Consider the following 13,758-nt stretch of genomic DNA (forward strand, 5'->3'; position numbering starts at 1 on the left):
AGTTCACAATGAGGTCCTGGTGTGGATCAAACTGTCAGCTCTCTACGACCGCGCCTCACTCCTAATGACTTGGACCTATTTGGCAGCAGTCTGGGGGAGAGGGAGGAGAGTGCTGGAAACAACATTTCTTTACAGTATGGAAGAACATTGAAATTTAGAGCTAATCCTTTTGTATGTGCTTTGTTGAAAACGTTCCTGAATTTTAAAATTCTAAGTGAATGTGTGGTCGTGCCAGAAAATTTTGGATGGCCTCATTTTTGGAATATTAACCAGCTTATCTTAAAGGATAATTCTCAACCCTTGGGATCAAGATTACTTGGAAATTTAGAGATTTCCAGATGGTGCCCAAGAGACAGAAACAAAACGTCTAGTTTATGGCACAGCTATACTGAGTTTCTTTCTTTCTTTCTTTTGAAGCACCAAGATGAATGGACTAGCACCCCGAATGGGATGGACAGTTATTCCTTACCCAGCCAGGAGGCCATAATTAAAGGACAGCATGGGAGGTACGTGGCCAGCATGTTTAATGATCCTTATCTCAGTTGGGGTAAAAAGCTAATGGATGGACTGGGCAAACATAGATGCCAGATGCAGTTCATTCCTCCACATTATAGGTGGCAATGTCCATCCAGGATAGTCCCAGTTAGGATTCCTACAGGGTTGCATAAGAGTAGGAATGTAGTAGAGCATCCCAGTCGGGGTCCTTGGGTGCTGCCAGGAAAAACATGCCCTGCTTTCCATATGACCCAGAAGTGCTCTGGATAACCACTGCTGTAAGACTGGAAGTAGTCCCTGGTCTAGTCTAAAAGAAGCCTGCCACATCTCCTTGGTGAGGAAGCAGTGAATGGCACTCACCAGGAGAGCAGAAGGAGTAGAAGAGCATTGTGGTGCATATTTATTAGCTGTATTCCCTTTTAAAAGTTGGTGACAAATTAAAAAAAAAACCTTTATTTGAACCTGGAGTTGGGTTGGGTGACATTGTATCTATGGTTTGGGGCTCAGAGGCACCCCCTACTGGTTACACTTTCATTCTTCCTTAAAAGTCACAAGGATCTTGGCATTTCTACAGTATAAAACCTGAAGGATGGCTCACTCACAATCACATGATGAGTACAACATGGGGTTTTAACCCAACATTTTACATCTTAGCCACTAGAGGGCTACACCACCTGGTTAAAAAAAAAGAATTTAGTTCCAGATATGACTATGGATAAAGTGCTTGCTCTTAATATGCAGTGCTGCTACTTAATATAGTGCTAGTCATAGGTGCTATATATATAAAATGTGTTATTATTATTATTATTATTATTATTATTATTATTATTATTATTATTATTATTATAGCAGAACTTAAGTGTCTACAATAAACTGCACAAGTGAGGCTTTAACTAAGAGCTTTATACAGAGCCTATAAAAAGTATTCACCCCCTTGGAACATTGAATCTGAGTGGATTTAATTTGTCATTTTTGGCACTCATTAATAGAGAAGGACTCTTTAATGTCAAAGTGATCTAAATTAATTACACATATATAAAACACAAAATAACTGATGGCATAAGTGTTCACCCCTTTTAACATGGCACTCCTAAATCATCACTGGTGCCGCCAATTGGAGCTCAATGGAGACCACTTGTAGTGAGTCAGTATGGTCTCCTAACCTACACAATAAAGACAAAAGAACACTTCAAGTAACTCTGTAAATAGGAGACTTAAAAGCACAAGTCAGGGGACGGAGTCATGCAAATCTACAGGTCACTGAATATCCAGTTAAACAAGTCATTGAGAAATGGAAAATTATTGCACAGCTGTAAATCTGTTGAGAGCAGCCATTCACAAAAACTGAGTTATGAGACCTCTGAAGGAGTTGCAAGCTACAGTGACTCACATTGGAGAAACTGTGCAGACAACAACTATTGGTTCACCAGTTGTAGTTAATGGTATAGTGGCAAAGAGAAAGCCACTATTGAACACAATAAAATACACAGAGAATTTGCCAGAAGGTACATAGCAGACTCATCTTTTAAGATGTTCTATAGTTTAATGAAACCAAAACTGATCTTTTTTGCCATCACAATGAACACCATTCATTTTGATAATGTGGCTTTTGGAGAAAGCCACATTATCAAAAGCATACCATCCCTACTGTGAAGCATGGCGTTGACAGCATCATGTTCTGGGGATGCTTCTTAACAGCCGGCCCTTCAAGGCTTGTGAGGACAGAAGGTAAAATGAATGGGTAAAATTCAGCTTGGAAGAAACCTGCATCTTGGGAGAAGATTTGTTTTCCAGCAAGACAATAACCAAAGCTGCACAGGAATTACTTAAAAACTACAATGTTAATGTCCTGGCGGAGCCGAGTCAAAGACCAGATGTTAACCCTAATGAGAATTCATGGCTAGACTTGAAAAAAAGGGTTGTTCCCTCACGATTTCCATGCAGCCTGATAGAGTATGAACAGTTACGCCAAGAAGAATTGTTGGAAAAAATGTTAGTGTGGAGATGTGCAAAGCTGATAGAGAGAAAGACTTGTGTACACAGACTCAAGGCTGTCATGGATGCCAAAGGTGCACTGATTAAATAATGACTTGAAGCTAGTAAATACTTACTGTATGTGATCGATTAGTTTGTGTTTTATATCTGTGATTACTGAGATCACTTTGCGGAGGTCTGCTTTCACTTTAAAATTAAGGAGTCTTTTATCTGTTGATCAGTGACAAAAGAAGCAAAATTAAAGCCAATGAAATTCAGATCCATAAGACAATAAAATGTGAAAACTTCCTTGGAGTCAGTATTTTGTATGTTACTATATTATGTGAAGGATGGCTGGGGATCCTGCCCTGCCGGGCCATGAGAGGGCAGCTGCCCTGGTCCACATGGGGGCCACGGGATCAGAGCTTAGAAGCACAACCCTGATAATTATAGAGCTTTGGACACCAGGAAGTGCTTCCGGAAGGTCATTACGGAGTGTCAGGCTTGGGTCATAGATTTGCACAGAAACACAGGAGATTGTAGAGACAGGAACTTTATTCAAACACTGCAAACGATCATATGTCTCTTTCAGAAGTTAAAACATGCTTCTTGTGAAGAAAGAGGTGACAGTTCTGTCTCTCAATTTAAAAAGAATGCTAAAATATCTTCCTCTTTATAGGGGTGCACGTCAGGAACGGGACCCCCAACAGGAGCAGAGGATATCTAGAGGAGGAGAGAGAGACAAAGCAAAGATCCTAAAGGACAGGTGCTGTTCATGCTTTTAAGTATGTGAAGCACCACACGAGAAGTATATCACACAACAGAGCAGCAGCACCAGTCCAGCAAATAAGGGAGCAAAGAGGAGGTAAACTGTATTTATTCCCATTGTATCAGCATTTAAGAGGGGGTTTTGGAGGAGTGTCCGTGTTTTTTAGGGGTGCGTTCAGCCCCCCCAGTTCATAGGAACACCTGGAGTACCTCCGGGGTGTTATAAAAGGGGCCGCCTCACTCCGGTTGGGGAGCCGGAGTCGGGAGGAAGAGGACGGAGCTTGCGAGGAGAGGAGTAGAGGCAGCAAAAGATTTGAAAGGAAAGAAGGGACTGTGAGCAAGTGTGGCTGTTAATGCATTGTGTGGTGGTATAAAGGCAAGAGAAGGAAATAAACTTGTGTGTTTTTGGACATTTGGTGTCTGTCTGTGTTTGAGGGCTGAACTTCTACAATTATTAACATAGATCTTTACAGTGTGGCATCTTAGCTGCTATGGGGCTGTGTCTATTTGTTAAGACCATTTGTCTCCAGACACTATATTAATGTATGTAATTTGCTTTTAACATGCCATTGTGTAGACTGTATAGCGCCCTTCATGGCGGTCCAGTGGTGTACAGGTTTCTACAGTGTGTGACAGCAGTAAAGGGCTTAAACAGGTTTGAGTGAGAGGTGGGTGGGAGTGGGAACTCTAGTCTTATTTCTTGCAATTCGTCTTCTTCAAAATTAGGGGACCATGCTACCTGCTTGAAAAGAATAACTTTTTTCCATTGTGATAGAGAAAACCCAATGGTATTAAATAGTTGGGGCACATCCTTGGTGACCCTGTACAATTGAAAAAATTGAAAATTATAAAACACGCAGCAGACAGGAGCTCAGAACTGAACTGCAGCAAGATGGCTAGTTCCGGGTTTATATAGTAACTCAGCAGGAAAGACAGGTCCAGTAGGGCGGTTAGCGGAAGTGGTGTCAGCAGTGGAACGGTTTTCAGTCTTCTGTTCTGCAGTTGGAGGAAAGGAGAAGACACTAGACCACAGCGCCAACCCCTGGTTCAATGGATAATTACGATTACCAGTACCCTTAAACTGCCTCTAATGTACACCCACCTGTCACCAGATAGGAGTATACTGTAGGTATTGTGTTTGAAATCTGTCATCTTATTGTATTCCTCCATTTTCACAGTTGTGCACTGGGTTCTGTAGTTGAACAGATTAAATTATTCAGGGTTATTGGGTGAGTCAAAAACAGAGCTTGTATTTGCAATTATGCACCTTGCTGACCAATATACTGTATTAACTTCGAAATTAGAAGTTATGTCTCAGTATGTCAGTATGCATATAGGTTTTGTGTTTACAGCATGTAATTAGTTTGAATTTTATATAGCCACATTTGTGGCAATTCAATGGCTTCTTTATTTTTACAGCATGCTCAATCTCAGACAAAGCAGTTTTCTCCGGGCCACAGTCAACAGTGGAGCTTTAATGTCCTCCTGTTGTGATTGTGGCAGCACAAAAATAGCAAAATGGGGGGAGCAGGCCTCAAAACTAATTAGTTTTTACCAGTCTTCACCCCAGTTAGAGTTTCTTTGCAGCCTTTGTCGATTTCCGTAAAGCGTTCGACTCAGTTGATCGAGCTGCCCTGTGGGACATCCTGAGGATTCACGGGATCCCATCGAGGTTGCTGAATATCATGGCCGGCCTGTACACTGGTACTGTGAGTGCTGTGCAGAGTGGAGGCAGAACCTCTGTGTTTTTCCCAGTTGATTCTGGGGTTCATCAGGGGTGTGTTCTTGGTCCTACTCTGTTCAATACTTGTATGACTGGGTGTTGGGCAAGGTCGTGGGTTCCAGCAGATGTGGGGCATCTGTTGGTGAAGAAAGATTCACAGATCTTGACTTTGCTGACAATGCTGTGATCTTCGCGGAGTCAATGGAGGCTCTGATCGGGGCGCTTGAGAGACTGAGAGTGTCAACCTCGTCGAGAGGTTTACTTACCTTGGCAGTAGCATTCATGTCTTTGGTGACAATTCCTATGAAGTCAGTAGATGGATTGGGAGAGCATAGGGGGTCATGAGGTTGCTGGAAAGGGGTGTGTGGTGCTCCCGATATCTATGCAAAAGGATGGAGGTCCAAGTCTTTAGAGTCCTGGTGCTTCCTGTCTTGCTATATGGTTACGAGACATGGAGCTATCCAGTGGCCTGAGACAAAGACTGGACTCCTCAAGCTTGTTTTTGCTGTCTTTTGAGTACTACTTTCAAATATTGTATTAATAATTATGTTTTTGATTTTGTTTGTTCTGTGATTTATAAACTTTGGTTTATTAATTACTAAACTTGTGTGATGCTATATGTATTAGTTTTCTTTCTACTATGCTTACCCCTTTTATTTAGAGCCTCAAGGGGCAGGGCCAGGGCCACCTAATAGTTGCAGCTAGGTAAACACCCCCCCCCACAGCACATAAGGAGAATCAGTGGTTGATAGGACAGTTTCAACACTGTCAGTTACAGACAGTACTGTATTTTGTCTACTGCCTTTTCTACCACTACAGAGTGATGAAGCTCTGTTTGAAACATGCCAGCCACATCAATGTTAAAGTCCAAGAGCTCAGACAATATGGGGTCATAGTTGTATCCAGCTACAAATACTGTGCTTGCAGGATGCCATCAGACAGTACTGTATTTTGTCTACTGCCTTTTCTACCACTACAGAGGATATTACAATTTTGAACACTGTCAGTGTACGAGACTTGCCCAGAGACACTCATGAGTCAGTGGTGGGATCTGAACCAACAACATTTGCGGTCTAATGCTTAAGCCACTAGGCAACACTTCAGCCTGAAGAGGGAAATTAATCACAACTCAGGGAAATTCCACTGCACATGTGCAGCAATGTCTCTTTATTCAATTATGTTATTATTATTGTAGCTCATCTCTGCCCAGGTGCAAGTTATTAAATAGGCGTCACCTTCTTTTATTAGCAGATCTGTTTTACTCTTCTAGGCTGTTTCTTTATTTGTTACTGTAATTCTCTTTTCCTTTTCTTTTTTCTCTCTGTTTATTCAACAAAGTTTCTTTGTTTCAGTTTAATTCCATTTATTTTCATGATGTCTCTGAATTCGACATGAAATTTTATGATGGAAAAAAATAGCAGAAATTATCATCTAATATACAAATAGCAAGTTTAGGTAAAGGTTGAACATATTGAAATCAGACAGAATTTGCAGACACATCAGAATAATCTAGCAACTGCAGAAAAAGAGGGTCTAAATTCCCCATAGAATATAAAACTGAAGCTATGGCCCCTTCATTTGTGATCGAAAATGAGAAAGCCAAAATGTTGTTAATCAGACTATCAAGACTGAAGTGTGTCATAGAAAGAGTTCTTTCTAGAAGATGGTCCAATATAGGAGTTCATGATGTTCTTACCATCTCCAGTATAATGGGCTTAACCTCCTTAGCGTTAGGCCCGAGGATTACTCAGACTGTAGAAGTGCCAGCAACGTTAGTGCCGAGCATTGCTCAGGAAACGATAGAGGTTACCCAGATAACGGTGCAGACACGTCTTCTCCTAGCCTCATAATGGCGTCTCGTAATGTTTTTCAGCAGCCCAGGTATTGCAAGCTCTTAACAGTGATACGAGCAGTGATGACGAAGTGGAGCTGTCTGCAGGCAGTGAAACTGAAACGGACAGTGAAATCAAAAGTAATTCTGATGAATTCGAATGTGACGTTAGTGTCAATTGCACATGTGCAGTATGCCATACAAAAGCTGATCAGTCTGGACAGAAAATCCGTAAGGAATCACGTTACTATTGTCCCAACTGTGATGCTGGACAGTCTATTTCACTGTGCTTCAAGATATACTGCACAAACAACACATTTTTACTGTATATACAGTATTAGCATTATTTTTTATTATTATTCATTATTATTATTATTATTACTTGTATCATTATTATACTTTCTACAATTCTGACTTTGTACTTTTAGTGTTTTGTTCCTTTTACAGAAGCAAGATCAGATTTAACAAATATTTAATTTTTGAGGCATTTTTCAAGAAAAAATGTAATGCTAAGGAGGTTAAAACAGGAAGGAATGAAAGAAATGAGAGAAAAATTAGGAAGAAAAAGAAATTAAGGGAAAGAAAGATGAGAAGAGTATAAAATCAGGCTGGAGTGAATCAGTTGGGAGGCCCCGCAGTGGAGCCAGAAGAACAGCAGTATAGGGGATGTCGCTCCTGTTGAGCATAAGAGCAAGAGCGGCAGGAGTGTTCCAAGGTCTGTCCCTGTGGTCACTGATGGAAGGAGGCAGGATAAAGGAGTAGGCTGGTGACTGGGATAGGAGTCAATTAAGGGCCGCATTCACCGGTGTCTCTGACCTGCTGAGCCAGCCTGAGGAGTCAGCAGGGTGAAACAAGTGAGAGTGAGACAGTGAGAGAGACAGGAAAGGTGAAATTCTGACTCTGGGTTTATTTGGTGGTTTTAGATTTACTTACTATGACACTGTTCTGAAGGATAATTTATTAAAGACTTTATTATATTGCACTATACAGTGGAATCTCGGTTTGTGAGTAACTTGGTTTACGAGTGTTTTGCAAGGCGAACTAAAATTTTCAATAAATTTTCACTTGATAAACGAGCGAGATCTTGCAATATGAGTATTATGGATATGCTTTGTCTGCTGAGCGTCATGTGATCAAAACTGAGCTGATGGTTATTCTCTCTCCCGCGAACACATGTGTGTGTGTGTGTGTGTCTCTCTCTCTCACTCACGCGCGCGCGTGATTCTCCGTCTGAGTTGGCGTGCCTCACTCATATAGTCAACATCCGTACGAGTGTATATTGTTTACTACAGCATTGTGACTCTGTGTGTGTGTGTGTGTGTGCGCACGCGTGTGTGCTGTGATGTGCGAGTCTCCGTCTTGCACCGCAAAACACGAAGCTGAGTCTCAGTACTTTAACAACACCAGCTTTATTCAGCTTGAAACAACAACAGCGCGGTTATTTATTGTAGCGGGGTCTGCCACTCCTATACACAGACACAGCACTCAGGCAGGGTCGTTGCCAAGTAGTACTATGCCCTGCGCATTTATAATACAACAAAACAACAACATTTATTTATATAGCACATTTTCATAAAAACAGTAGCTCAAAGTGCTTTACATAATAAAGAATAGAAAAATAAAAGACACAATAAGAAAAACAAAATAAATCAGCATTAATTAACATCGAATAAGAGAAGGTCCAATGGCCAGGGGGGACAGAAAAAGCAAAAAAAAAAACTCCAGGCGGCTGGAGAAAAAATAATATTAATATTTATATATATATATATATATTTAATTAATATAATGTTCCTTGTATCACCCATCGATAGCAGGCGCTTATAGCATGTCCACAATCGTTTCGTTTTTGCTACAGCGCTGGGAGACTGCGATTGCTTTGGGACGCTCTTCCGTGTGTTGTCCCGTTGGATGGAATCCCACAAGAGTTTAGAAACTCACTCACACCAGCCATGATTCTTTTCAAAGGTAAAATGCAGGTTAATTTGTTTTATGTATTTTGACTTTATATTTTGTATTAATCGTTTCTATTTGAATAGTTTTGGGTTGTGGAATGAATCATCTGAGTTTCCATTATTCCTTATGGGGAAGTTCACTTTGATATACAAGTGCTTTGGACTGCGAGCACGAATTATGCTCTCAAACCAAGGTTCCAGTGTAGTTTTGTTTAGGACAGGATTGTTTTAATAAAAGCAATTTTGCACTTTTTCACCATACCTTGTCATTTGTGTCCTCATTGTCCTAGTCCATCCCATTTCATGACCTTCGATGTTCTGGGTCGACAGGATTGAGATGTCCAAGGCTATGAGCATCCAGAGCAACACAATTCCATAGTGGGAAAGTACAAAATAAATTCCACTACATTAAACTAACCGTATCTAAAAAAACTAACATTAAAATTAAATTCAGTAACCCAGAAAACGTTACGGATAAGTAAAATGCAAGAAACAATAATTTCCAGGGTGCAGTAAATGGCAATTATAAGAGCTTCATATCCAAATTTATTTATTTATACTTATTATGTTTATTTTATTATTTATAGTGTATTGTGTATTTTAAGCATTCTGCCTTGAAGCTGAGTCCTACCAACAAAAATTTTGTTATGTGTATGCATAATGACAATAAAGAATTATATCTATAAAATATACTTACTGCTTATAAGTGATTTATTTAACAAAAGACTTCTTAGATAGCCAGGGCTTTTGCTTTTTGGACAGGATTTATTAACCTCAATTCGGAGCTGATGCCAGACTTTTTTATTCCTTCTAGTTTTAACCTCTTGCCTGTTAAGACGATTATTCCTCTAAACCCTTTTGGTCAGCTACATTTTCCTACTCATTATATTCTTTAATTTTTCAGTCTATTCAAATTCTGTTGATGTTTTATGAAAATGAAATAAGGGTGAGCTGATGTTCCCCGTTTCCTGGAACAGTCCTGTGTATGCCATTACATTATTTACAGTAGATTTGCTTATTTCACCTGACCATTATTTGTCCTGTTTTTTTGATGTGACTAATTTCTCAGTGCAGTAAGCTATGCAGATGTTGCACGTTGTTGCATTCACCATCTCATTAGGTACAATGAAGGAAATAATTATTTGATCCCCTGCTGAATGTATAAGTTTGCTGACTTACAAAGAAATGAACAGTCTCTGCTTTTTATGGTAGTTTCATTTTAATGGAGAGAGGCACTATATCAACCAAAAATCCAGAAAAAACACATTACGTAAATGTTATACAGTACATTAATTTCCATGTCATTGAGTCAAATAAGTATTTGATCCCCTAAAACCCAGCCAGAATTCTGGCTCCCACAGATTGGTGATTACAGTCAATCAATTCCAGATACTCCTGATCTCAATTCATTACGTGTATAATGTACACCTGTCCACAGAATCAATTTCTTCATTTTCAAAATCTCCACCACCATGGGCAGGATCAAAGAGCTGTCACAGGACGTCATGGACAAGATTGTAGACCCGCACAAGGCTGGAATGGGCTATAAGACCACCAGCAAGAAGTTTTTTGAGAAGGTGACAACTGTTGGTGCAATTATTTGGAAATTGAAGAAATATAAAATGACCATCAATCGCCCTCGGTCTTTAGCTCCATGCGAGATCTTGCCTCATGGGGTGAGGACGATCATGAGAAAGGTGAGGGATCAGCCCAAAACCACACGGGAAGATCTTGTTAATGATCTGAAGGCAGTAGGGATCACAGTCACCGAACGCAAGGTCAGGAAGGCCCATGTACAGGCAAGTCTTAAGTTTGCCAGTGAACATCTAAATGATTCAGAGAAGGTTCGGGAGAAAGTGTTGTGCCTTCTTGAGCAGGGGGACCTTGGGTGCTGCATTTAATTCTCAATCACATCAGGCAAAATAAAAAATAACAAGAATAAGATGTGACTTTTGAAATGTGTTGTGATTGCAATGGACACAGCCATGTCAATGTTCAAGCTGTCTAGTGTGCTATAGGCTATGAAAGACCCCTAGGTGGTGACAAAATGAGCCATCCATCGCGGAATGAGCATATTACCTCCAGCTAAGAAACGCCATTTTGAATTCTATCTTTATAAATTATAGCACAACTGTCAATGATGACTTTGTATAAAATTTCAGAGTTTGTGGTTAGAGTGTGTGTCCCATAAAGTGGTCTGCTTTCTCTTATATTGACATTGTAGGATTGATGTACATAATGCTTTTCTGCTGTACACTAATGACACCACATGCATGAATCTGTGTGTAGCTGTAATGCTAGGATCATAGAAATTTAGAAAATTAGAAATAATGAAAGAAAATGAGTCATGACCATGCAGTGACAACTCTTTTGATGTTGGACAGACCCTTTTTGAATGGCAAGGCTGACTCATTCTTTTTTTGCTTTTTCTAGTGGTTTATCCATTCTTTAGGGCCAAATGAGCTCTGGATAATCCTTGGCCATATGATGAAAAGTTGAGAGAAGTGCAAAAAGGAAGTTTATCTCCTAAACGGAGGATAAGAAGCAATGAGGTGTGATATAAAAATCAAAGTCCAGAGTAGAGCAACTAGGTGATTTCAGGGCTACAGGGGATGAATTATAAGGAAAGACTAAAAGAGCTGAGCCTTTACAGTTTAAGCAAATGGAGATTAAGAGGTGACATGAATGAAGTGTTTAAAATTATGAAGGGAATTAGTCCAGTGGATCGAGACTATGACTTTAAATTGAGTTCATCAATAACACGGGGATACAGTTGGAAATTTGTTAAGGGCAAATTGTGAACAGATATTAGGAAAATTTTCTTTACGCAGAGAACCATAGACACTTGGAATAAGCTACCAAGTAGTGTGGTAGACAGTAGGACTTTAGGGACTTTCAAAACTCGACGTGATGTTCTTTTGAAAGAAATAAGTGGACAGGGCTGGCGAGCTTTGTTTGGCTGAAGGGCCTGTTCTCGTCAAGACTGTTCTAATGTTCTCAAGTGCAGCAACTGCTAAAGATTAATTTTCTGCATAGACACTTAGACTTCATCACAGCTAATCTTGATACAGTGAGTTATAAACATGGCAAAAGGTTTCACTAGAGCATTACAACAATAGAAAATCGATACATTAACATTTGGCTTTGTCAGATCATTTACAATGAGTGTTCATTGAAATCAAGTGATTAGAGTATGTTTCCCTTTTTGTATAAAAATGATTTATAATTTAATCATTCAAACTTTATTATCTTTACCACATATTTCATACCACATCCTCTTTCTGCCTTTCTTGCAGCATACTAGAGGATTATGATTTTTCTCTTTTCTCTTCATCTTCAGTAAACTGGATTCTCTACCTTGTGCTTATTCCATTCCCTCCATCTACAGTGTATGACTGCTGAAGTGAAGAGTGAAGCACCACAACACTTATTTTCATAGCTTCCCTAAAATATTCTAAAATGTTGTTGTAGTCCTAATCCATACAACATAATCGCTCTTGATTGATATGATTTGGCTAAGTAAAGCAGTAAGCTCTCGGAGAGATTTGTTTCATTACCGCTCTCTAGGGCTTCCAGAGTTACTGGGACTGTAAGTCAGTCACCCAGCAGGTGCCTTCTGCATTTTAGATTAATGGTGACACGCTGCTCCCTGTTTTGCAGGATATGTTTAGCAGTGTCATATGTCTGGTGTCAGTTGGTGACCGAGAAGGTGATATGCTTGAGAGCCTGAGCCACTTTGAACAGAGACGTCCAGCTGCTCTGAAGCAAAGCCCAGTCCAAGAATCACATCCATCTTTCTTTTGGTGCACTTAGTCAAGATGTAGACAACCAGTAAATGTAATTAACATTAACATTAAGGCCGCAACACAAATCAGTATATGTAAAAGATTATAAATAATCTGCTTCAAATAACTGCAAGAAATTTGTTGCAGGCTCCTTTCATGATTTTTTTTTTACAGTAAGTCTGTTGACTTTGTATCTCCATGCAGAAGAGGTATAAATGTCCGCTTTATATCTTAAAATAATTAAAATAGAAAGGTGCTAAAGTTCACTTTTTAATTGAGCATGATTTAAAATATCATTTAAACAGCAGGTGATTTTTTACAGACTAACAAAGGCTTTAATTCTGTAGAAAATCAAGTGGATATTGTATGTTATATTTTAATATGCTGTCACACGTGCGCGTCAGAGGGTCGCCTTTTGGGCTCATCTAGGGTACGTAATACCAGCCCGGGACAAGAAGGGGGCGCTGCTGCTAATCATGTCCTCTTCATTTTTCTCCTTAACGGTGAGAAGATGCCCAGTGAGGGCAACTGACTCCGCCCCTTCTCGTCTGTTGCCTATAAATTCCGAGGCTACAGGAAGGAGGTGTCATTCTGTAATCAGAGCACCACACAGGATGTAGCTCCATCCTCGTGAGATACTTTAGAGAAAACCTTACGCTTAAGCCCTAAGAGGCAAACAACTTTTGATTTGTTTATAGTTGTGCCACAGAGCGCCTGTTTATTTCTTACATTAAGAAAAGCCTTCTAGAATTAAATGGAGACAACCAGGTAGGTGCCCATACATTTATTCTCTCCTGCTTGCCATTCCCTACTTGACCACAACAGTTAAAATTGAAAAATGAATCATAAAGTGTGTAAGAACCGAGCATTTTCCAAATTAAATATCTTTAACATCACTTTCAAATTTATTGAAGTGTTTGAAACTAAAGCAGATAAATGAAGAGAGATGAATGGGACTTCTGCAGTGCAGAGTAAATGAATTTGAGAGAAACTGAATTTGCAAGCAAATTTGCAATACAAATTGTGTTTTGATACAAGCGCCATGCCATTAGCACATATGTTTTCAACTCATCTGTAGCCTTGTTCTTGTTCACGTGAAAAGGCATGGAAGTTTATTATGGTGCTGAATGTTGAAAGAAATGGAGCGAGACTAATACTTGGAAGCACTTTCCTGCTTCTGAAATCCATTGGCCCGGCTTTGTAGAAGCTGGCAATCATCTGACAGAGTTG

General features: G+C 39.8%; 1 long non-coding RNA gene across 2 annotated transcripts in view; it reads left to right on the top strand.

Annotated features, from left to right (window-relative positions):
- The first annotated feature begins 425 nt into the window (after positions 1-425).
- Positions 426-13,758, top strand: part of LOC120524202 — an 85,459-nt gene continuing 72,126 nt past the window's right edge. For both annotated transcript variants that reach the window (XR_005632762.1, XR_005632763.1), the window contains exons 1-2: positions 426-506; positions 3,149-3,334. This is a non-coding gene — a long non-coding RNA (uncharacterized LOC120524202). The remainder of the gene's footprint in view (positions 507-3,148; positions 3,335-13,758) is intronic.

The sequence above is a fragment of the Polypterus senegalus genome, chromosome 2 (assembly GCF_016835505.1).
Source record: "Polypterus senegalus isolate Bchr_013 chromosome 2, ASM1683550v1, whole genome shotgun sequence".
NCBI classification, from domain to species: domain Eukaryota; kingdom Metazoa; phylum Chordata; class Cladistia; order Polypteriformes; family Polypteridae; genus Polypterus; species Polypterus senegalus.